The 22,590-nt window shown below is 34.2% G+C and overlaps 1 protein-coding gene across 2 annotated transcripts in view; it reads right to left on the bottom strand.

Moving 5' to 3' along the window:
- The window catches only part of LOC118199317 (uncharacterized), a 106,936-nt gene that overhangs the window by 15,908 nt on the left and 68,438 nt on the right, over positions 1–22,590 (bottom strand). The gene's annotated exons all lie outside the window — the stretch shown is intronic.

The following is a 22,590-nucleotide window of genomic DNA, read 5'->3' as shown; positions in this document are numbered from 1 at the left end:
CATTTTATGGGAAACATTCAGGATGTTACATTATGACACATATATTCAAATAATATTGTCCTTAAATAAAGGCACTATTTATTAAGTAAGAAACTTTTCTGCAGATTTTAATTTATCAAGAATAGTGAGAAGTGAATAGAAGCAGCTCATTATGGCATAAAAACTGCAGCTAATAATAGTCTAATTATAAATTTCAATATTCCTGGTAATTTTAATCACTATAAATGTTGCCTCCTTATTCACATGTAATAATCTAAGGACATGTAAAATTGCTAATAAAAACAAATGTTATATAAAACGTAATAACTGTGTTACAAATATAAACACAGTCTAAGTTAATCGGAGAATATTTAAACATTATCAGTACTGAATAAAGTAACAATAAAATATTGATACATTTTTTTTGTAAATATTTGTATTTATTTGCTTATAATTTGGTTTTTGTGTATTTGTTTCTATTATTCTTATTTAATTTCAGTATGATGATTTTATGCAAAGTAGCGATACAATTTTTTTTTTTTTTTTTTTTGTAAATATTTGTGTTTATTCGCTTATAATTTGGTTTTTGTGTATTTGTTTCTATTATTCTTATTTAATTTCAGTATGATGATTTTATGCAAGGTAGTGAGCAGCTGAAAGTCAAATGGATCAAGATTACTAGTTTACTTTGCATGTGATTTTACTGATTCGTGATATTAATTGCTTGTTAAGAACTTTGTTCCTCCCCCTTTTTTCTCTTTGGACTATTTACAGCTGTTTTATCTTGCTCCTAAGAACTATTCTTATTGAAACAATGTTCAATTTTTGCTTTCTCATTTGGTTCCATTATTTAGAAATCTCTACAAAGCTATAGTATGCAACAACTAATGTCAAACCTGATTACTTCTTTTGAATGCTTGCTAGAGAAAGATCGAAATACGGTTGAAAGGAATTATGGGCATGGCAGGTAATGAGATGAAGAAAGAATGCCACAGAAATGAAGGAAATATAGTGTTGGTTCACTCTAAAATGTAGGACTTTTTGAAATAAATGCTGAAATGAACAATTCTGCTCATTTAACGGTCAAGAAGGTGAAAGAAGTCGGTGATATATAGGAAGATCTTAAAAGCATGTGAAATGAGAAAACAGCTACTACAAAAGTAAAATTCAAAGAAGAGCAAGACAGTGTAATGGCTTCTGTTAATCAAGAAACTATTTTAATGACATTTTTAAGACATTTTTTTGCAAGTGACTGGCAAAAGAATAACAAAGATTAGAGACAAAATTTCTGAAATTCCCTCAATCTGTGCTTAAGCTTTCACCCCAGCCTTTTGTGAATAACATGGCAGATCAATCCCCTCAACATATTGCCATATGACAGAAAATCATCATGGAATGTATATAGAATATAATATGAAATGCTTTTACAGGTGAACTAATGCAACTCTGGTTTCAAAACTCTGTATCTAAATGAAGAAGCTGCACACTTCTTTGCAGATTCCTTTGAATGTGAGATGTGGCTTGGCAAAAACTTTTTCAAAGATTATCACCAGCTGCACCTTAAAGCCGAGATATTTAAAAAAAATTGGCTTAGCAATTTTGAATCATTGCCCTAAAATGAAAGACAAATACATTCAGTCTCCACTATTTTTTCAATGTTACTGTGAAATGAAGATATATAGCAATCACCCTAAATACTTATAAGTTGGCAATACAAATTTGAAAATTGCTCTAGTACATGCCATGAAAATGCAAACAGAAGAGAATGCTGGCATGTAAGGTGTGCCAATATACAAGACTAAGCACTGAAATCTATGGAAGAGTTAATAAAAAGATATCAAGTCCTACAGAATTCACTTTATCTGCAAAATGGAGTAATCCATTAGAAACAGCAAACCAATGATAGGAAGAATTTCCATCTTATCACGATAGAGAGTAGGTAGTACACTGTTACAGCTTTGAAGCATTCCTGATCAATAAACTTCAGTTGTCACAATTTGATTTCCTGATCTGAAGTTTCCCCCCCCCCTCCCTGAAGTGTGATCTGAAGTGATTTTTTTGCATTCACATTGAATAAGGCATTAATTTTACGTCTGTTATAATATTAAGAAGACTGCATAAAATTTTTGGTTCCGAAAAAAGACCATTCTTCTATGACAACAGTTGATGGCACAACTAAGATTAATACTAATGAGAGATTTAATTAAATGTTATTAGACCATTAATTATTATTCATATCTGAAGTCAACAGGACTGGAACCAAAAACTGCCTTTAATCTAGTTAGTGTATAGAAGTACAATTTATGACAAAACTGGCTTTTTGTCATCCAGTCATAAATGATTTTTTGCTTTGACCCGCTTTTTGGACAACCATCAGATACATCTTCTTTGCCTGAGTAGTACTACAATGATCTGTAGGCATGTTTAGATACTCTTCAGTTCTTCAGAGAAAGGTTCATTACAAAAACTGTAGAAACAAAGATGAAAATCAATGCAGCAAAAGTCAAGTAAGATTATGGAATCCCAACATCCTCAGGGGATTCTGCAAATATTTTGGAGGGACCATTTTTGTGATAAAGAAATTCTGCCATAGTTGCACATGTTAAGTCCCTCTGAAGCCAGATGGCGCTGCCATCGTTACTGTTTACACAAAGAATGTGAATTACTTAGAGTTGGCTTCAATGGCGAAGCAGAGAGTGATTGTGGGAGCCTGAGAGTCTTCCAAAAATTAGTATAATAAAGATAAAGATATGTTACAGAGTAGTTTGTTAATTAGTTTAATTGTTACAGTCCATTTAGAATTCGCCGGACCATTTGAGTGGTCCAGTAGAGCCACAGCGATATCAGCTAAGTAAATAATCTAGTGTAAAACAGTGAGTTGCCATTTTGTTTCTATGGGATTTGTGTTTGTGGATTATAGCCAGTTGCTGAAAGAAAAGGGGTAAGTAAAAAACCCTTGAAACTCTATTTGTTATTAACTGTTGCATTTAGTAAATTCTGAATAAAGTTTGTGTGATAATTTTTTATTATGGATAAGTGTAGTGAAAATGGCTAAAAAACTGAAAGATGTTCTCACTAAAAAGAGAACTAAAAAAACTATCTTATTAAATTAGCAAAAGAAACTTTGTGAGCCAGATTTAAGTGTTAGTGATTTAGAATTGTTAAAAACTAAATTTAACAATCTGCAAAATTAATTTGATAATATTTTTTATTCTATTATCAATTTAAGTGGTGAAGAAAATATCGAAAAAATCTTCAGTGAGCAAGATGAAATCAATAGTAGTATTATTGATATAGAATTTGAAATAAATAATAGATTGTCGAACGCTGTTAAAAGAAAATAAAGTAGAAAATGCAGTAATTTCTGAAAATACTGTTGTTCATTTACCTAAGATTTCATTACCAATATTTTCAGGAGAAATGCATTCTTGGCTTTCCTTTAAGGATATTTTTAAAGCAAGTATTGATCAAAACCCAAATTTATCAGATGCTGTAAAATTACAATATTTGAAATCAACACTTAAAGGAGATGCCTTCAGAATTATCCAAACGATAGCTATAACGGATAATAATTATAAGTTAGCGTGGTCTCTCCTTGAAGAAAGATACTTGAATCCTAGAGAACAAGTGTATGCTCGTCTTAAAAGATTTATGAGTATTCCCATTATTCAAAACGAGTCAGCTTCTGCGATTCTAAATTTAATTGATGTTACAAGTGAAGTTGTAAGATCATTAGAAAGTTTAGAACAAAAGTTAGATGGGGTTTCATCCGCTATATTTGCCTTTATTCTTAGCCAGAAACTTGATCAGAATACTAAGTTATGGTGCGAAAGGAATTTAAAGAAAGAAAAAATACCGAACATTACAGAATTTCTAAAGGATCTAAAGGATCACTCGAGATCCTTTAGAAATTCTGTAATGTTTCATTATTAGAATTTCTAAAGGATCACACGAGGACATTAAACGCTTCTAGAATTCCAGTAATGTCTAAATCAAAAGTTTCAGTAAGTCAACCAAAGGTTTCTTCAATGGTTTCATGTGTGACTGAGAAACGTGCTTTAATTTGTAAACTGTGTAATGTGGAACATAAATTATTTAAATGCCCTAAATTTCAAAAATTCAGCTTTAAGGATAGAGTCGAGTATGTTAAAAAGCACAACTCATGTTTCTGCTGTTTTGGAAATCATGGAGTGAGAAATTGCCCTTCAAATTACTCTTGTAGGCTATGCAGAAAAAAGCACAATTCGTTACTGTGTTATGAGCGAGAAAAATTTTCGATTTCTAAAATAGAGACAGTTGCGAAATCACATCTTTGTAAGATCAAAAGTCAGATGGCAGTTCGTCTACAGAAGTAGCGAAACTGAACTGTCACGCAAAGCCATTTATAAATAAGGATAGCGAGTGTTTTATGACAGCTAATGTAAATAAAAATTTTAACGCAGTCAACAGAGTCCTAAATTTTAACGCAGTGATTGTTTATATTAAGGGAAATGGAGGAGAAATATTTCCAGCCAGAACTTTGCTTGACAGTGGCAGTATGATTCATCTTTGTTCATCGGAATTAGCTGAAAAGCTTCATTTGCAAAGAGAAAATGTATATGTATCAGGATGTTTATCTGGGATTTCAGCAACGGTGAAATCAAAAATAAGTGTGATTATTTTAAATAGACGAAACACATACAGTCGTAAACTAGATTTTTTTGTAATTCCAAAAATTACTCATTTAATGCCTTCTAGACAAATTGATGTCTTTAATATTGAGATTCCACAAGGAGTTACGTTAGCTGATCCAGACTTTCACAAACCGGGTAAAATTCAGTTACTTCTAGGGTCTGAAATATTTTTCGATTTGATAAGATCCGGGCAAATTTATGTTCCAAATACAAATTCAGTGTTACAAAACTCAGCATTTGGGTATTTGGTAAACGGTAGCACTAAAGATTAACCACACGAGAAACAATTAATGCATTATAGGTTAATTTATGACAATGTCGAAGCACAGTTGAAGAAGTTTTTTGATTTGGAATCAATTGGTATTAGAGATGATCCCAATTCTTACGATGAAGATAAAGCATTAGAGATATTCAACAAAACTGTTAGTTTCAAACATGGTCGTTATATTGTTAGCCTGCCTTGGAAGAAAAGTTGGGAACATCTAGGCGACAATTTTGGTGTCGAAGAAAAAAGAATACAGATTCTGATGAGGAAAATGCAGCATGATAATGCATTATACTTAAAATATTGAGAAACTTTAGAAGAGTACCTAAATCAAGGGATAATAGAAAGAGTATTAGATTCTACGAAACCAGTAAACAAGCCAGTTTTTTATATGCTGCATCAGACAGTTTATAGAGAAGAAAGCATTACGCAAATATGCGTATTGTATTTAACGCGAGCTCACATGAAATAGGTAGTTTGTCTCTAAATGATTGTTTGCGGCTAGGTCAAAATCAAAATATATTTCACTTGCTGATATATTTTAGACTTAGCAATTGATTAAATTACATTCTATTAATATTGCTTAATAATGTGTTGGCGATTCTCTACCTAAATTGCATCCCTGTTCCTAAATTTTGGCGAAATCCTTTCTTTAGTATAAAATATATTAACCTGTTGGCGCCCGCCAAATCGCCAAACTCATAAATCTGTCATATTACATAAAGTACTTAAGAACACTCCTGATGAGAAGATAGCGTCACCTCATGATTTCAGTTAATATCGCTGATTGGAGGAGCCTCGTGACGTACACATATGTATAAGTAGGGCTTCAGCTCAAGGTACGAGGAGAACGCTTGTGAGATGGATGCTAAAATAAACCTACCACTTTATATTCCAAAATTTGTCTCATTCCTGTTGCCCGGCTGCACAAAACAAATAATTTATGTGAAATTACATTTCATGTATGTATGTTGATGATCTTGTTACAGGAGCAAATGATGTATCAGAAGCCTTAAAAACTTCAAGGGAAGCAAAGGAAATTATGCATGGAGCTGGGATGAATCTACGCAAATGGGTGACGAATGATTATCATTTAGCTAAAAAATGGGAAGAAGAAAATTTCAACATTCATCCCCTAAGCTCAAATGAAAAGATACTGAAGGTATTAGGAATTCAATGAGACATTCAGGAAGATAGTTTGAGTATAGAGACTTCTTGTTTGATGGAAATTTCGAGGAGAAAGAAAAGTACCAAACGCTTCATCCTCCAAACAGTTGGGAAAAATATATGATCCTCTTGGACTCATCACACGATTCACTGTTAGAATAAAACTTTTACTACAAAAGCTATGGTTACGTAAATTACCATGGGATGAAGAGCTTCCTTCTGATTTGAATGACGAGTTGTCTCAGTGGTGTAGCAAGCTTTCAGAACTTAGTAACATTAGTGTTCCAAGATTTGTTTTGGATTCATGTGGTGAAAATATAGAGATCCATGTTTTTCCTGACGCAAGTCAAAAGTTGTATGGTGCAGCCGTTTACGTAAAGGTACAGAATAATCTAAAGTTACACTGTATTGGATTAAAGGATCAAGCAGAAGATGGATGTCTTTTGTTCAAAATCACGTTGACGAGATTCAGAAGTTGACTAATCCAGATTCATGGTTTTACTGTTCAACCAAGGACAATCCAGCCGATCTTCTAACGCGTGGAGTTAGTGCCTCTTTTCTAGTGAACAATTCTAAGTGGTGGACTTGTGAAGAATTTTTTACAGAGCCGCATCTTCCCTACAAGTGCTTACAACCAATAGTTCCAGAGGTTGAGAACCTAACACCAAGTGACAGGGAATCCTTTGTGCAAGAAAGCAAACGTTCTAGTGACATTAATGACATTTCTGAGAGAACTATGTTGATTGGCATGAACTCTAACGTTTTAGACAAACTCTTGAATATTAGTAACAATTATTATAGAATGATTAATGTTCTTTCTTATATTTTTAGGTTTATTTGTAATTGCAGGAAAGGTGGATCAAGAAAGGTAGGCCCTCGTCAACTAGAGGAGGTAAGAATAGCTGAGGAAATGCTTATTAAGCATGAGCAGAGGGTTCTATTTTATAAAAAGGGACATAACAGGTAACTTAAAAAATTTACATCCCTTTGTTGATCATAAAGGAATAATTCGTGTTGGTAGCCGTCTTGAAAAAGCTTCTTTACCATTTTCTCAGAAATATCCTGCAATCCTACCAAAAAATTCTAAGCTAAGTGAGATTTATTTTTCTAGTGTGCACAGAAGATTATTGCATGTTGGCGCCCAAGGATTATCGAATACTGTACTTTTAAAATTTTGGCCATTAGGTGGTAGAGATTTGGCACGAAAAACAGTACATCTTTGTGTTACATGCTTTAAATGCAAACCGATTTTGTCTTTACAGATTATGGGTAACTTACCATACGAGAGAGTTAATAGATCACCCCCATTTAGTGTTTCAAGTTTGGATCAATGCGGTACCTTTTATGTGACTTACAAGCATCAGAGAAAGGGCGTGCTAAATAAAATTTACATTTATGTATGTATATGTTTTGTGACACTAGCTATTCATCTTGGGCCTTTGTCAGATCTAACTTCTAGTGCTTTAATTGCCCTTCTCAAGCGTTTCATGGCCAGACGTGGAAAATGTGAGAAAATATTCACTGATAATGCCCCTAATTTTGTAGGAGCAAATTCTCTGTTGAAGAAATATTACAATGCAATTAATTTTCCTGATAACACTTTGGTCTCATATTTCACGTCCGAAAGAATAGACTGGAACTTTATACCTCCTAAGTCCCCTCATTTCGAAGGGCTATGGGAAGCCCATGTAAAGTATCACTTAAAGAGAATGATAGAAATTTGCGTTTTACATGTGAGGAGTTTGAAACTATAATTGTGCAGGTAGAGGGAATACTAAATTCAAGACTTCTTACACCTGTTTCCAATGATTTTTGATTGTTATGACGTTTTGACCCCAGGTCATTTCTTAATAGGGAGATCAATACAGACGATTCCGGAGCCAATGATAATAGACATAAATGAAAATCGGTTAAGCTGGTAGCAGAGAACAACGAAAGTAGTTCAAATTATTTGGAAGAAATGGTCAAATGACTATTTAGGAACTCTGCAGCAGAGAAACAAGTGAATGATAGAGAAGGACAATATTTCTGTTAGTACAATGGTACTCGTCAAGGAGGATTATCTGCCAATTTGCAAATGGATATTAGGTCGGATTATTAAAGTCTATCATGGATCTGACAATAAAGTAAGAACGGTTAAAATCAAAACAAAATCAGGAGAATTCAAAAGAGCGATAACAAAGATTGCCGTTCTTCCGATAGAAAACCAAAATGATATTTTTGCATATGTATTGTATTGTTATAGTATTGTAATAGCTATAGTTATAGTGATAGTATATTACAAGCGTATTCGGAAACTAAGTACAGTTTTGAGAGAAAAAAAAAAAAAGTAAAACAATTTTTTCGAATCCAATTTTATTTTTACATGAAAATACATGTCTTAAACTATTTTTCAACATAGTTTCCGCAATGATCAAACACTTGTCATAGTGGGTGACCAGTTTTGTATACCATCGTCAAAGGAACTTCCCGCCAGTTTCGATAACCACGACTCCACAGCATTTTTCGTGTCATCGTCAGATCCAAAGCGCTTGCCACCAAGCTCGCACTTCATATGCAGGAATAAGTGATAGTCGGACGGCGCCAAGTCCGGGCTGTACGGCGGGTGATCGAACTGCTCCCAATGAAAATGTCGAATTAACGATTGAGTGACACCAGCAGTATGGAGCCGAGCATTGTCACAGAGCAACACAATTCTTTTACTGAGCATTCCTCTTCGTTTGTTTTGAATGGCACGCCTTAGTTTTGTTAAAGTCTCACAATATTGTGCCGCATTAATGGTTTCACCTCTGGGAAGAAATTCAGTAAGCAAAACGCCTTTCCTATCCCAGAAGACAGTGCACATGATATTTTGTGATGACATTGTCACTTTGAACTTTTGTTTTTTCGGAGAATGAGTGTCTCTCCACTCCATCGATTGTTGTTTTGATTCTGCTGTGAAATGACACACCCAAGTTTCATCACCTGTCACAATTTGGTTTAAAAAGTTTTCTCCCTCATCACTGTGCCGCGTGAGAAATGTCAGGGCACTACCAAGTCGCTTTGTTTTGTGAACATCAGTGAGCATTTTTGGAACCCATCTGGAACACAGTTTGTGATAATTCAAGCGGTCAGACACAATTTCGAACAAAACAGTACGTGAAATTTGTGGAAATGCCTCTGAAAGAGTTGTAATTGTTAAGCGTCTGTTCTCATGAATTGCTTCATCAACTTTCCTAACCAAATCATCGGTGACAACAGAAGGCCGACCACTCTGAGCCTTGGCGTGGACATTTGTTCCACCTGCATTAAACATTCTTACCCACTTTCTCACCATTCCATCACTTATCGCGTATTCACCGTAAACTTCTGTCACTTGACGATAAATTTCGGCCGGTTTAACATTCCTCGCGTTCAAAAATTTAATCACGGGACGAATCTCATAGTCAGCGGGAGAACTAATTGTCTTAAACATTTTGAATGTGCACAGCAAACTGAAAACAAAACATAGAGCAACCAAAATGGTGACAATTGAAAGTCAGTTTTCGAGAAAGACTAGTGCGCATGCGCGGGACGCCTACCACAGCACTGCGACGGTGCTAGAGTGAAACGGTACTTAGTTTCTGAATATGTTACGTATGTTATTCATATGTATATTAACTTTATTTGAGAATGTTTGTACAATTTCTTGAAATTTTGTAATTTCAATCCAGGGGAGAGTTAAGTCCCTCTGAAGCCAGACTGCGCTGCCATCGTTACTATTTACAGAAAGAATGTGAATAAGTTTAGGGTTGGCTTCAATGGCGAAGCAGAGAGTGATTGTGGGAGCCTGAGCGTTTTCCAAAAATGAGTATAATAAAGATATGTTACAAGTAGTTTGTTAATTAGTTTAATTGTTACAGTCCATTTAGAATTTGCCAGGCCAGCACATATTCAAAGAACACATTGCAGTCTTTAAGGCAGTGATTCACAACCACTGTGCCACGGCCTTTTTGTGTGTCGGCAAATTTTTTAAGTGTGCTGACAAATTTTTTTTTTTTTTTTTTTTTAATATTAATTATACTCCGAGGGAAAAAAAAAAATATCCAGAACCGAATCATTTGGCCCTTTTATAGAAATAAACTAATGGTATTCATGGTATATTTAACTTATTCTTTCGTGGATAGATGGAAGCACATCACGGACGTCAAGCTTACCTGATTATGTGCTCCGCTCAACGAGGAGTTGAGGAGTTGGCTACAACCGACTCGAAATTCAACTACTTTATTCGAATCGATTATATACCTTCAGAGATTTTTAATTAATAAACTATCAATTCAAAAAAGTTTTAAATAATTGTTGTAGTTGTTTAAAATAGAAAAATGAATAATAACAAAAATATAATAAATGCAGATTTATAAAATACATCTCTAACATAAGAGGCCATTTAAAAAATTCAATGTTTGAAAACCTATAATTTTATATGTATATTTTATAGGGAATCTCAATTATGCACAGTCTAACATGATTCTCACAGTAGATTGCTAGTAAGTAATTTATCTTTAGTATCTAATTAATATATCTTATTGCTTTTACCTGATATAACTGAAAAATATGAATTTTTATGAAGTACAGTCAAAAGTCGTTAATTCGGACACCCATAATCCGGAATGATCTATAATCCGGACCTCAAAGCTACAAACTTTCAGCGCATGCGTTGCGTTCACGCACGCGCACAGGCGTTTACGAGAGCGCGTAAGACCCTTACGGCTGCGAATATGTTTGTGCGCATGCGCGTTTAATGTGTAACGAAGTTATACGCTAAGCTAAAGTTATCTAATTCAGTTAATGTTGCAGATTGCGTTGTTCCTTAATCTTCGAATTGGATCCGGCTTATTATTTTTTGCAGACTGTTAGAGCAATTTTATAAAAGTAAGCTTGAACTTTCGATTATGTCAAATAGAATTTCCGATATATATTTACTACAAAGCGAAAGTATGTTTTGAAATCCGAAATCTGTTTATCAATTTCACGCTGCTCTGCTGGGGGGGGGGGCAGAAACGTCATTATTAGATTATGATATATTAGAAAGATTATGTCAAATAGAATTTCCGATATATATTTACTAATATGTAATTTGTATCTACAAAGCGAAAGTATGTTTTGAAATCCGAAATCTGTTTATCAATTTCACACCGCAGATTGGAAGTTGATCTGTCAGCACTATCCTTATCTTCAGAGCAGATGTTTTTATTTTATTTGGTTTATAATTCCTTACTAAGTGTAGTATTTCATCTCCGGTCTTTGATATGATTTAAATCAAGTTCCTCGTCATTATAATTCGCTTCCAATAGTGAAGAAAGTGACCCAGAGGTTATTGAAAACGAAAACATTTCCATTGACAAATTAGTGGGTATTCTCCACACAGCAATTATAGGACTTGAACAGCGGAACTTTGTAACCAAACAAGAAATTATGTCTGTTTAATAGAATTAAAGAGAAAGTATTATCACATGAAACGACGCAACTTAACTTACATTGAAAGAAATGTTTAATAAAGTAAACAAATAAATATTAAGCTTTTTCTTTTTGTAAATTTTGATACCCTTTAGATCATAATTGTTCTTTATTTCATAAATTACAGTTTCATATTTTTAATTTTGTAATTTCTGCATGCCATCTTACCAGATTTAAACTGATGATCGATAATCCGGAAAAATCGATAATCCGGAATCGCCGAAGTCCCGACGAGTCCGGATGAACGACTTTTGACTGTATTATATATATATATATATATATATATATGATTGCTTCTATTATTTTACTAAAATTATGAACCCAAACAAAATTATATACTAGTTGAGTTTACTATTTACTTTCTTGCAATGTGGTTGCATTTATAAATTTGTATATATGCTATGCAGTATTGTGTTCTCAAACTTAAATAAAATGTACTGAAAGGTAACACATTTGTCTAATTTAATAATTTTTTGAAAAAATTATTTTTATCTCAAAAGAAACTTCTGAAATGGATAAATGGTAAAAAAGAAGAAAACGCAACAGTGATAATAATGACAATGTTAACAATCAGGGCCGATGCCTAGTAAGAGTAAAGATGTCTCCTTCTGCAAAATATATATTGTTCATCGGAAATATAATGACGATTTCTTAAAATGTGGATTTACATCTACAATGGAAAATCACATAGTTGTCTCTGAGTGTCTGGTGTGTGGTAGTAAATTATCAAATGGTGCTATGGTTCTGAGCAAGCTCCAGTATCACTCGTTGATTAACCATCCTTCGCTTGCATCAAAAGACAAGAGGTACTTTCAAAAATCATTATCTGTAAAATTCAAACAAGTAAACATTTTTGAAAAACAGCTTACTGTATCTGAAAAAGCTCAGATAGCTTCTTATGAAATAGCTGAATTAAATGCAGTTAAATTAAAACCTAATAATTTGACTGAAGAAATACTATTACCAGCTTGTCTCAAAATTGTAAAAATAATGAATGGTGGATCAGCAGATATTCATATTTGTAAAATACCACTTTCAAATAATACAATTCATCGCAGAATTAAAGACATCTTGTGAAATATTGAAGAAAATACTGCAAAAAATCTTGCAAATTCAAACTCTGCTCTACAAATAGACATTACGGGAAAGGTATAATTCATTGCATTTGTTCGATTCGTTCATGAAAATTACATAATTAATCAATTTTTATGCTGTTGTTAGTTATCTGATTGTGCAACCAGAAAAAATATTTTCGATGTAATTAACTCATATTTACAAGAAATTAAAGTTTTGCGAAATTTAAGTATTGGCATTTGCACAGATGTTGCTCCACCTATGAATGGACATACAAAAGGATTTGAGGCACATGTGAAAGAAATGAATCCAGATATATTAGTTACTTATTGTTTTTTTGCATCAGGAAGCACTTATTAAAAATATCTGTCATCTTAATTGAAAATAGTGCTGGAACAATGCGTTAAAAAGGGTTAATTATATAAAATCAAAATCATTAAAAAGTCTTTTATTTAGTAATTTAAGCCAAGCTATGAAAGCTAAATACGAATCCTTGATACTGCACACGGAAGTAAGGTGGTTGTCCAGAGGAAAAGTTTTATTTTGTGTGCTTGAATTAACGAGATGAAAATATTTTTTGAACAAGATAAAAATGGTGGTCTTATTCATTTGTTGAAAGATAAAATATGATCTGCCGATGTACTGTGAGACACTCCGACGCCTATGCATGCATCAAGAACAAAAGACCGGGGCTGCTCACAGAAGATGTGGTTCTGCTCCATGATAACGTGCGTCCACACGTCTCCAGAATCACACACATGGAACTGGCCAAGTTCAAGTGGGAGACATTGGACCATCTGCCCTACAGTCCGGACATGTCACCCTGCGATTTCCATGTGTTTGGCCCACTGAAGAAACACCCAAAAGGGAAGCGCTTTAATTCGGACGGCATACTCAGGGACGCTGTGAAGGACTGGGTCTCGTCACGGCCACAGTAATTCTGCGAACAAGGAATCCTGTGACTTGTTCATCAGTGGGATCATTGTGCTCAGGCCTATGGTGTATATTTTGAATAAAGTCTACATTTGAACCCACCATGTCGTTTCGTACCTTTTCATTTGATCGCCCCTTGTAACTACACCTCCATTTACTTTAGGTATTTTATAACTTTCAATAGAGCCTTTTATCTTAACTCTCGAGGCATTTAATTCTTCTTTAAAAAATGCAAAAAGGTTCCATTGATCGAGGATTCTAGATAAGCATTTCTTTAAAGACAGCCAGCGTGTACACATATATTTCAAAATTTTTCTCATTTCAGTATTATGCAGCTGTTGGAACTGTTTCAATTTTCCCTTCCTTTTAGAACTCCTTTCAAGATAATAATAAATATCAACAATGTGTTCATCCACATTTATTAGTAAAGAAGCTGCCGCTTTTTCAGCTGCTAAATTTAAGGGGTGACAGTTACACCTCATAATCTGCAAATCTGAATTTTTCTTCCTTAAGATGCCTACAACAACAGTCTTCAAGCCTACCATTACTGGTTCATTATCGGCACCAAGTGCTAAGCAATTATCCAGAGGGACTGCATTTTCTTTTAAAATTTTAAAAATTAGCTGTGCTATTTTAAAGCCTGTCGAATTTCCTTCTAAAGTGGGGACAGAAAGTAAACTGCGCTCAATTTCTGAAAACTCTGGATTAAAAAAAGAAACAACAATTCGATACAGTTTTGAACCGGTATTATTGCTTCCCATCCGTAGAAAGGCAGAACGGAGCTGTTTTAATGCAATCAATAACTGAAGATTTATTTTTCAAACCCATTTCTTTAACAATTGCGCCTGTTTTGGTCCTTGCAATTGAGTATTTCTTAGCGATTTCACTATTGAGAAACATTTTTCTAAATAAAGCTGCAGCATGATCCTATGCATTCAGTTGCAGGTTGTGCTCCAGTAAAAAGGCAGAGAACAGACATTCTGCATTAATAACTTTTTGGTCCTTTGTTTCCGAAGAAAAATTTAATTTTTCATTTTTTTCAAAACAACTCACGTTGTCCTTGTGTTTTTGTGTACACAGATGATTGAGAACATCCGCCCTTTTACCATGCGAAATCGAAAAATTGCAACGACAGACGGTACACATCGCAAATTTATTACATTTCCTTGAGGAAATAATGGAAGGAAAGTCAATTGTGTACTATTTTTGAAACGTACAAGAGTATTTCACCTTTCTCGCAGACATAGCAAAAGATGATAATTTCTAAAACTATTTCCCGAAGGCACATGTACTCACACAACTCAGAACAAGATGAACGAAATAACTAAAGAACATCCAAATAACAGCCTTGAGCTTGCTTTGTGCTCATTGTTAAGTTTAGGATTGTGTATCCATAGATCGTCAATAGATGGCGGTAGTGTTTGTTTGTAAAATGAAACTGTGATGTCAATTATGTATATGTATCAGTTCGTCTTAGGTGTTCGTGAATAAATGTTGTGTGGAAGAACGCTCCTCTGTTTATTACTTTAACTGCGATCCAGTCTGATTTATTAGAGATTTACACATATTTTGTTTATGGTGCCTGCAAACCGGGATTATTACGAACCAGAAAATCGACAGACTGAATATTTCGAAAATGGAGGGCGTTCTTGAACATTTGAAAAAGAAACGATCGGTTGTTAGACAATTAACTACGAAACTGATAACCAAAGTCGAATCGAATTTAGCAAATAATATTCCACTAAATGAGAAAATTGAGATAATCGAGGATTTATATGAACAGTTAATTGAGAAAATCAATGAACTGAAAACTTTAGATTCAGAAATAGAAATGAAAGTAACTTCGGAGGAGATTGAAAATGAAGTTACCTTAAGTCAAGAATACCAGGATAAAACTGTTATATGGAGAGGAAGAATGCAACGATTTTTGAAGAAGAATTCGGAATCTTCTAGAACAGTTCATCAGAATGAAACGGCTAATGTTGCACTTCCAGTTGAAAGGAAAACAGTGAAGTTACCACGTCTGCAAATCAGAACTTATTACGGAGATTCGTGTAAATGGTTAGACTTTTGGAACCAATTCGAAAATACAATTCATAATCATAGTGGATTGAGAAAAACTGAAAAATTGGCGTACCTAAAATCCTTACTTGGAGGTAATACTTTAGCTGCCATTTCCGGTTTCGCTTTAAGTGACCATAATTATGATTCCGCAGTAGAAATATTGAAAGAACGTTTTGGAAGACAAGATGTTGTTATCACCTCGCATATGAATAAATTATTATCCCTTGAACCAGTGGGAAACATTTCAAATGTTAAAGCACTGCGTAAGCCGTACGATGAATGCGAAGTCAACATTCAAAGTTTAGAATCGTTAAACGTTACTTCTGGAAGTTATGGAAATATTCTCTGTCCTATCATTTTGCAGAAATTTCCAGAGGAATTAAATTTGGAATTTAATCGAAGTCGAAATATGGAAGCAGGATTTGATATAAAGGAACTTATAGAATTCTTAAAAAAAAAAAAAGTTAACTGTCGAGAAGTTGCAAGTTTAGTGAACTCTGTGAAAACGAATCAGAAACCATACTCTCGTCAAAATGAACAACGCACGAAAGTTTATCCGAATTATAAACCGAAAGTTCCGACTGCTTCAGCTTTATCAACAATTGGATACAAATGTATATTTTGTGATAAAGAAGACCATACGAAATATAAATGTACTGAGGTGAACTCTGAAGAGAAACGCAACATTTTGAAACGTACAGGAAAATGTTTTCTGTGTTTTGGATGTAAACATTTAGCTATCAACTGTAAGAACACACAGTTTTCCTGCAAAAAGTGCCACGGTAAACATCATGAAAGTGTGTGTGTGTAAATCCCACATCAGCTGTCTCCAGTGTAAAAAATAAGGAAACCGAAACATCGGCGGAAATGGTTCAAAATTCTTCTGCCAAAACTGGATCTAATATTATGCTTCAAACGGTGTATGCTGTGGCTGAGGGCAGAAATAAGAATTGTATTGTGAGATGTCTTTTTGACGGCGGTAACCAAATCTCTGCAATTCGAGAAGATTTATCAAGAAAATTACAGTTACCAGTGAAAGGAGAAACTGTTTTAAATCTGCATACCTTCGGTGAAAAGAACGGGAAACATTGGCGTCAGAAGAAAGTTGAACTTACGCTCCGAAATATTAATGACCCTGAAAAATCCATAAATCTCGAAGTCATTGAAGTACCAGTCATAACAAATGCCGATATACGAGTACCAGATGTAGAAATCAAATCCAAACTCCAAGCATTCGGCGTCACTTTGACAGACTGCGGCACCGCCGATGGAATGAATCGTATTTCCGGTTTAATCGGCGCGGACATTATGTGGAAAATAGCAAGCGAAGAAATAAAAAGGATAAACAGAAATGCTGTAGCGATGAAAACCTTGTTTGGGTGGTGTATACAAGGCAAATTTTCTTCATCAGACTTTCAAATCCATGATGCGTGTTTGAACGTAAGTGTAGAAGAGAAACTTCTAAAAAGCGTCAAATCGTTTTGGGATATTGAATCTATAGGAGTTAAAAATATTTGTGACGAAGAACAAAATGAAATGGCCTTGCAAATATTTAACAACTCGATTACACAAAAGGGTGATAGATACGAAGTTAGACTTCCATGGAAAGATCAGAATATGACTTTAAGAGACAATTTTAAGAATGCTGAAACACGATTTTTAAAGCTGATCGAACAATTTAAATCAAACTTGAACTTTTATGTGCAATATAAAGAAGTGATTGACTATCAGCTTAAGGAAGAAATCATAGAAAAAGTCGATCTTGGTACTCACTCCATCTGGGAGACGAACTTACTACATACCTCACCGTGTTGTCATCCGTGAAGATCATAATTCTACGAAACTTCGCATTGTTTATGATGCTTCTTCAAAGGAAAAAAATCATGAATCTCTAAATGATAATTTACTACAAGGACCAAATCTTCTTCCTGAACTTTTGAAAGTTTTAATAAATTTTCGACTTCATCGAATTGCATTTACGTCAGATATTGAGAAAGCGTTTTTGCAAATTTCTGTTGCACCTGAAGATCGGGATTCAATGCGATTTTTGTGGATTAATGAGAATTCAAGTTTGAGCAATCCGAGAATTCAAGTTTATCGGATGTGTCGTGTAATTTTTGGAGCAAAATCAAGTCCATTTTTGCTGAGCGCTTGCATTAAGCATCATATAAAGAAATTTGAAGACATCCATCCCAGAACTGTAGAAATGTTAGAAAACTTCATGTATGTTGACGATTTTATTTGTGGATCAGATACGGAGGAGGAAGCTATACAGATATATCATGAAGCCAATGATATAATGAAAAAGGCATCACTGACTTTGACCAAATGGAATTCTAATTCGGATACTGTAAAAAACCAGTATAAATCAAGTGACAACTTCGTTAGCTTTAAATTGCCTGACTGTGATTCCCCCTCAAAGATTATTGGACTTCAATGGGATACAATTAAGGATATCTTCTGGTTTAATGCACAAGACGTTATTGATTTCATCCAATCAAATGACCAAACAAAACGTTGTGTTTTAAAAGCTGCTTCAAAAATCTTCGATCCTATTGGGTTTCTTGCTCCATATGTTATTCAAGCAAAAGTTCTGTTTCAGGATTTATGGCTGAAAGGTGTTGATTGGGATGAAATTATCCCACCAGAATTGCAAGACAAGTGGAACAAATGGTATAGGCAACTATGTGATCTACCTAATATCCAGATACCTCGATGGTATTTTCGTGATGTTGATGAAACGTTTGAAACACTGGAACTACATTGTTTTTGTGATTCATCTCAAAGTGCTTACGGAGCAGCAGTGTACGTGAAATTCCATAGCTTAAAATATTGTGGAACAAGTTTAGTGATAGCCAAGAGCAGAGTGGCTCCCCTGAAAAAATTATCTTTACCAAGACTCGAGCTCATGGCAGCAGTGTTAGGTGTAAGACTTGTAACTACAGTCCGTGTGCATTTTCCTCAAGCTAAGATTCATTTATGGACAGATTCTCATATTGTGCTTCATTGGATAAAAAACTCACCACGGCGATGGAAAACATTCATACAAAATCGAGTGTCCGAAATTCAAGACAAAACATCTCCGAGTATGTGGCATCATTGTCCTGGCTCAGATAATCCAGCCGATAAAATTACATGCGGTGTTAAAGTGAGTGATCTTGTAGTAGATCAAGTGTGGTGGCATGGACCTCCGTGGCTTCATCAAGATGAAATAAATTGGCCTAAAGTGAACAAGCATTGTAACATAGTAGATAGTGTTGAAGAAAGAGTTGTGACTCAAGTTACTAGCAGTGTTCAACCTTTACAACCTGTGTTAAAAATAGAAAACTTTAGTGACTTAGGTAAACTTTTAAGAGTCACGTTATATATATTTAGATTCATTAATAATTTAAAGTCACAGAATAGAGCGATTGGTCCGGTGACCAAAAATGAAATATGTAATGTTATGTGTTATTGGATTATCTTATCACAAGGTGAGTATTTTTTTGCAGAGTTGAATGATGCTAAAAATAAAAAAACCATTGTCTCATAACTCCAAATTGTTTGGGTTAAATCCAGTAATGGATGAAAAAGGTTGTTTAAGAGTTGGAAGTAGATTAGTAAAATCATCATTAGATGTCGATGAAATTCAGCCTATAATATTACCAAATAATTATTTTTCTCGTTTAATTATTTTGAATTGTCATGAAAAGGTACTTCATAGTGGTGTAAATGAAACTTTAGTGCAAGTAAGAGGGAAATTTTGGATTTTAAAAGCTAGACGTTTTGTAAAATCTGTGTTACATGATTGTAGATTTTGCAAAAAATATAATGCTAAAGCTGGACACGAGATATCGGCTCCTCTTCCAGCTGACCGAGTGGAGAAAGTTCAACCATTTGAGGTAAGTGGCATAGATTTCGCTGGCCCTTTGTATTTAAAGGATGGTACAAAAGTGTATATTTCATTGTTTACCTGTGCAGTGACTCGAGGAGTCCATTTAGAATTGCTATCAAATTTAAGTGCAGAGTGTTTCATTCAAGCCTTACGTAGATTTTTTGCACATAGGGGTATTTGTAGAGTTATATATTCTGATAATGCTAAAACCTTAAAAACTGCTGATCATGAATTAAAATATATGTATAATTTATGTAAAGATGAAAAAGTTCTAAATTTCCTTGGTAAAAATGGGTTTGAATGGAAATTTATTGTAGAAGGTACTCCTTGGTGGGGCGGATTCTGGGAACGTTTGGTAAGATCTGTAAAAACTTGTTTAAAATGTATCTTAGGGAAAGCTTCTTTATATTATGAAGAACTGTATACTGTCTTAGTTGAAGTTGAAGCTGTTATTAATTCTAGACCTATAACGTATGTATACAATGAACCAAATGAACCTGATCCTCTTTCACCATCTCATTTTATAACTGGATCTAGATTAACTGTTTTACCTTCACCTAAATCTAAACTAGAATCTACAAGATCTCAGTTGATTAAAAGATGGAAGCATAGGCAATTAATATTAGAGTATTTTTGGAAATGATTTTATAAAGAATATTTGTTAGAATTAAAGTCATGTTTTCAAAACCTCCAAAGAATTCTCCCGTGTTTAAAATTAATGATGTTGTACTTGTACGAGAAGATAATGTGAAACGCTGTAACTGGAAGATAGGTAGGATTAAGGAATTATTTCATGGAAGAGATGATAGAATTAGATCTTGTGAGATTCAGTTGGATAAGGGTGTTGTTAGAAGACCAATTGAAAGACTTTATAATCTTGAAGTTCAATAAAATTGATGCATTCGTTATGGATGCATGGGGGGGGGAGTGTTAAGTTTAGGATTGTGTATCCATAGATCGCCAATAGATGGCGGTAGTGTTTGTAAAATGAAACTGTGATGTCAATTATGTATATGTATCAGTTCGTCTTTGGCGTTCGTAAATAAATGTTGTGTGGAAAAACGCTCCTCTGTTTATTACTTTAACTGCGATCCAGTCTGATTTATTAGAGATTTACACATATTTTGTTTACTCATTGGCTAATATATGCCAGATGACACGCAGTGGAGCTTGATGCTCATTGGAGAACGACGTTTCTGATACATATGTTCTCACTCACAAAGCAAAAATGCTCATCTGATTCGCAAGGTTTTATTTTAGATATAATCTAGAGAAAATTCAATTGCTTTCAGACGTCCAAAATCACTTTTTTTTTTTGCTCATATAACGAAGTATTAAGCCAAGTTCAATAAAAATTGTGAGAAATTTTAAGAATAAGAAAAAGTCGGGAGAAGTATATTGTAAATCGGGTTGGCGGGAGAGCGATCAAAAATCGGGAGTCTCCTGCCTAAATCGGGAGAGTTGGCAACTCTGCATTAAAATTAGAGGCAATTATCCCATAGTAGCTGCAAAACGCTTTTAAAATATTGTTACAATTTTATACATCTTATTTGTGTGAATTCGGATTTTTCAGCATTAACAAATATAAAAATGAAAAAAAGATCAAGACTTTTAAATGTAGATGATGAAATGAGAGTGACATTATCATTTTTACAACCAAATATAAACAAAATTACAAAATTATCAAAAATTATCAAACTCAAATTTTGCATTAAATATATTCTTATAATTAATCTGTAATTAATTACTCAATAAACATTTTTTGTCTTTGTTGTACATATTATTTTATTTAATATTAAAAATTATTATCATAATCTATTTTACATAGATTACAGATAAGTAAAGTAAAATTCTTTAAAGCTTATTTTTAAAACTAAAAATGATTTTGGTGATCTGCAAGATTCCTTACATTATGTACTAGTAGAAAAAATGTCTTTTACAATGCCTACTTCAATTTTATAACAAAAGTTTCAAATATTTCTTCTTATTTTAAATAAAATAATAATAATTTAATTTTAATAGAATTTGCAAATATAAGATATTGTAAAATGGTCTGTTTTAACATAAAATTTCTACACAAAGGAATCTTGACTTGTTAAAATAGAGAAAGTACATATTATATGTAGCGTATTCGGAAACTAAGTACCGTTTCATTCTAGTGCAGTCGCAGTGCTGTGGTATGCGTCCCGCGCATGCGCACTAGTCTTTCTCGTTCACTGACTTTCAATTGTCGCCATTTTGGTTGCTCTATGTTTTGTTTTCAGTTTGCTGTGCACATTTAAAATGTTTAAGACAATTAGTTCTCCTGCTTACTGTGAGATCCGTGCCGTGATTAAATTTTTGAACGCGAGGAATGTTAAACCGGCCGAAATTTATCGTCAAGTGACAGAAGATTACGGTGAATACGCGTTAAGTGATGGAGTGGTGAGAAAGTGGGTAAGAATGTTTAATGCAGGTCGAACAAATGTCCCCGCCGAGGATCGGAGTGGTCGGCCTTCTGTTGTCACCGATGATTTGGTTAGGAAAGTTGATGAAGCAATTCATGAGAACAGACGCTTCACAATGACAACTCTTTCAGAGGCATTTCCTCGAATTTCACGTACTGTTTTGTTCGAAATTGTGTCTGGCCCCTCGAATTATCACAAACTGTGTTCCCGATGGGTTCCAAAAATGCTCACCGATGTTCACAAAACAAAGTGACTTGGTAGTGCCCTGACATTTCTCACGCGGCACAGTGATGAGGGAGAAAACTTTTTAAACCAAATTGTGACAGGTGATGAAACTTGGGTGTGTCATTTCACAGCAGAATCAAAACAACAATCGATGGAGTGGAGAGACACTCATTCTCCGAAAAAACAAAAGTTCAAAGTGACAATGTCATCACAAAATATCATGTGCACTGTCTTCTGGGATAGGAAAGGCGTTTTGCTTAATTTCTTTCTAGAGGTGAAACCATTAATGCGGCACGATATTGTGAGACTTTAACAAAACTAAGGCGTGCCATTCAAAACAAACGAAGAAGAATGCTCAGTAAAGGAACTGTGTTCCTCCATGACAATGCTCGACCCCATTCTGCTGGTGTCACT

Source organism: Stegodyphus dumicola, chromosome 7 (genome assembly GCF_044657685.1).
Source record: "Stegodyphus dumicola isolate Sdum_Otavi_A_Nest chromosome 7, ASM4465768v1".
Taxonomy (NCBI): domain Eukaryota; kingdom Metazoa; phylum Arthropoda; class Arachnida; order Araneae; family Eresidae; genus Stegodyphus; species Stegodyphus dumicola.
This window is presented reverse-complemented; position numbering and strand designations above follow the sequence as displayed.